Source organism: Dipteris shenzhenensis, chromosome 22 (genome assembly GCF_047967505.1).
Source record: "Dipteris shenzhenensis isolate YYH24624 ecotype China chromosome 22, Dip_SZ_1.0, whole genome shotgun sequence".
Classification (NCBI taxonomy): domain Eukaryota; kingdom Viridiplantae; phylum Streptophyta; class Polypodiopsida; order Gleicheniales; family Dipteridaceae; genus Dipteris; species Dipteris shenzhenensis.
The window spans coordinates 23714487-23718723 of NC_141617.1; the positions used below are offsets into that span (position 1 = coordinate 23714487).

The 4237-nt window shown below is 36.5% G+C and overlaps 1 pseudogene; it reads right to left on the bottom strand.

Moving 5' to 3' along the window:
* Positions 1-2388: 2388 nt before the first annotated feature.
* On the bottom strand, positions 2389-3659 carry LOC147887899 (uncharacterized; annotated as a pseudogene).
* Positions 3660-4237: the final 578 nt, after the last annotated feature.

Genomic DNA, 4237 nt, shown 5'->3' on the forward strand with positions numbered 1-4237 from the left:
GCATTGAAGGTGGTTGCAGAGGGCTTTTTCATAGAGTTTTTTCAGGATACATTTCTTCTTGTAGCCCAGAGCCATAGGGTGACAATCATGGCAAAAGATATTGCCACTTTAAAGATGGTTAGATGGAGATATGACAAACTCCTGAAGGCTAGAGATATGACATACATTTTGTTGACACCACCTACTCAAACACCAAAACAAGAGTGAGGTGACTATAGAGGAAGTGACTCAAGTGACTCATGGAAAGAAAACAAGAGCAAAAATAGCCTTTGAGGAGGTGGAAAGGATAAAATATAACGACACCAGGCATCTTCATACCTCGTCCACTAATCTACATACTGCAAAGCTAGAGCTACATGTTCTCAAGCATCTAAATACACTAGGACTTGCTGTAAGTATGAGTTTTGCAGATGCGGAGTCAATGAGAGAGTTTACCCTAATAGAACATTGTCTCAAAGCAATCAAAGATAGAGCACGACAAGTTACTGATACAGTTATCCTTGCAGGACTCAAGTAGATTTTATTTTTATATATCGATTTAGACAACCACTTATTTTGAACACTTATGAATTCCTCTGTTGATTTGCAGCTTACTCAAAAAAAGTTACATGAGGAGATTCAAGGTATGGTACATATCGTGGACCCAACTATCTCTTGCAAAATGAGGGATCTCAGGGAGCTAGTGGACCAGCTTGCGAAGTGGTTCACATATTGCGATTTTAAATCTGTGACCCTAATAATCATCCCTTACCATTCAGAGTAAGTGATTAGTAAGTACATTGCATAAGGAGCGAGATTGTTATTTTCAATCCACAAATTCTAATCTTTACAGCAATTGTCAAATGAAGTCGACATTGGAGTTTAGTATCTGCTTCAATTAAGTTACACATACTCATCGAGAAATCGATCTGTAAGTGAACTTGCAATGCCTTCAATAAGTATCATAATTTTTTAAAAATAACAAATTATTTATTTTATAGAAAGTTGTTCACACTCACATATGCAACTTACAGTGGTCTAAAGAGACTGCCTTTTGCAATCGATTTCTGCAAAAAATTCATCTAAGTTGGGTGCAATTGAACCGTTACACTTGGACAAAAGACATAAAATCCTTTACCCTCTCAATACTTTTTTAAATTTAATTAATATAGTTTTAGGCTTATAAGTGACTAGATGGTTCATAGACACCACAACAATACAATGCCCACTCTTGTGGATGGAGGGTCCTTATAAACACCAAGTACATTTTGGAGGCTTATTTGTTAGAGGATACACCGAGTCCTATAAGTACCATTATTGATGCATTTAAAACTTATACATAATATTAATCTTAACAGTGAACTTGAAACTAAAGTTTTGTTTGCGTTTCTACAAAGATGACAGAAGAAAGCTCAATTTGTGTTAAACTTCAGAGCTAGGATGATTGTAGATCTCCTTCAATATGCCTCCTCATTACCACAAGAGAAAAGCAGGGAGGAGGAAAGCTCTAAGAAATTAGATTGGGGACAGAGCTCAAAATTGATGGAGGACCTCACTCAAGAGTAGGATGAGGACCCTCTGACAGGACTAAAGGACCCTAAGGCCCAACCTCAGATGCCTCCACCATCCACTGAACTTCCTCCTCTAACTACTAAACTTGGACATGAGGACCCTCATCTAGCCCCTCAGAGTACTGAGCCTGGACTTGAGGATTGTGAGCCCCTTCCCCATCCATTTACTGAGCTTGGACCAATCTTTTACCTACCTCAAAGCCTCCTATGTGAGTTGAGGCACATTGCACTCTTGGAAGTTTATAATGCATAATGACGTCTAATGAAATTTATATATATATGAGACTCTGGTTTGTATTCCAAAGAGAGAGAGAGAGAGAGAGAGAGAGAGAGAGAGAGAGAGAGAGAGAGAGAGAGAGACTTGACTCATGAATATAGATGTATGTATTACAGACTTTTAATGACAAATTTTTATAATACCAGAGAAATGGATTCTCCATTGTTGTCTATAAATGATAAAAAATATAGTTACAATGCTAATTATGGCTGTAATTTTAGAGCCAAAACTATTGTATAGCTTCTCTGACTCCAACAATATTGTAGATCCTAGAAAGGTTCAACTACTAGAGCAAAGGCGAGATCAGAACATGGAAGAGAAGATGGTGGATAAGGAAAAGGCAAAACAGAAGCTCCTTGATCAACCTTCTTCATACGATCATCCTAGGCATTGGATGCCAACTCTTCATAGCATCCACCATCGCCTGAATGGCAGCGATTGTGTGAGAATCACCCATTTGTTTGACATTATAATGTATAATTTTTATCCATTGCCTCACAATTGTATACTATGTAAATAATCATTTCATACCTGTGTGTCGTATTAATACAATATCTATAATCATGAATTTTGAATTATCTCAATAATCCCAATTGGGATATATCTACACAAAATTCTCCTTTCCCTTCGCTGCAATACCTGTCAACATGTAGTGTTAATCAATGATTCGTTCAATAATAAATAAAAAACATTGAGTCATATTCAACTCTTGGTTTACCTTCTTGTTATTCAGAATGAATGAGAATATTTCTGCAACATTGTCCTCTGTCTCCACCTAAATGTCTTAGCGTAATTGAACGAGTGTGCAGCATTGTTTAAGCGATATAATTCCCAATAAATTGTCATTCTTATTAATGGTGATATCCAGTGCTTCATTCTTGGGACAAAAGAGTTCACATCTTGATCCATTGGAACCAATTGGTTCCTAATCATTCTACTGCATCTATAGTAAAAGGTTGATATGAAATTTTGAGTGGCAATCATGTACTTAAGTTTAATGGAGTTGTACACAACCTCACAGTATACTTGGTTGAACGTTATCATTTCCCAACCATAATCCATAAGTGAGCATTGTCTTGCAAATCTTGATAGGAAATTTATTGAATAGATCTACAAAGACTATTATTGGCATGCAAATAGTTATTTTGTTGATTCTACTAGTAATCCCTGGCCGTAAGGATCATTGTACTTCTGAAAATAACCTAGCTCTATATGACTCTGTTACAGCACCATAAGGAATTGGCCAATCAATGGTATTCCATGCTGGGAGAGCTAGTTTCTTTAACACACCATGTGTGTTGGCTTTATCCAATAGTTGGTAAAAATGATCATAGAAAAAGACTCCTGACTAAGCTAACTATGTTGTCGTTCTACCTTGATATTACAACTCTCCTATGGACCCATGTAACACATCCATAAATCCTAAAATGCATTCGGTAGGCTGCCACTACTCATAAGATGAAGGATATATATCTAAAAATAAAAATAAAGACATTGAGGTTCAAGAAATTCTCTGATTATTATGAAATATAAATTCTCAATGAAGTCACTTACAATTTGGTCTATGTTGTGGAAGATAAGTTGGATAATTCTCACGACACAAGCTCTCTATGCATGTATACATGTTGAACCAATATTTCCTATATTGATTTCATCCCCTCCTTGGTTCTAAAATCTTTAACCCCACCCTTCCAAGATGCCAAAAAGAGGTTACTTGAACGTGGCTTCTTCCTTTTGTTTGGTTGCATGAGCACCCAACTTCCTTTTGATATAGTCAGTCTTTGCCAAGAGCCATCCACAGTAACCTTGTTGGCAACATCGATGGAAGATATAGAGGAAAGAGATTAACAAGAGAGGGAGATCGCGTCTATAGCTTCGTCCTCGACAGTCTAATCAACATGACATTTGGTACAAGAACAATTCTGATTATTGATGCATGCCATTGAGACTAGTATCCAAACTTATACTCGAACACCTAAAAACTCAATGGACATATCAAAGAGTGCACATTGTACTCTAGTCTTGCATAAGCATGATCTTCTTATTCAAAACTTTAAGAATATTATCAAAGAGAGAGATTGACAATGCAATGACATTGTTCTCGTACCTTGCATTTAAATATTATGATCAACAAAACTTCCTGAAAAACTAGGACCACGTATTGTGTTGTCATCCCCATGAAAAACTTTCAAAAGTTATATTCCATTCTACAGCATGTTAAGAATATTATCCAACTTAACACTTTCACTTCTTCAATCTCAAAAAAAGAGATTGAAAAAGGAAAGGGCTCACTAGTGTACCTTGCTCCTCGATATTTTGATAAAGAAATCTTCTCAAAGAGCGAGGTCCTGTCAATGGTTTGCCGTACCCACGAAAAACTTGCAAAAGTTATATTCTAGTCTGCAACATT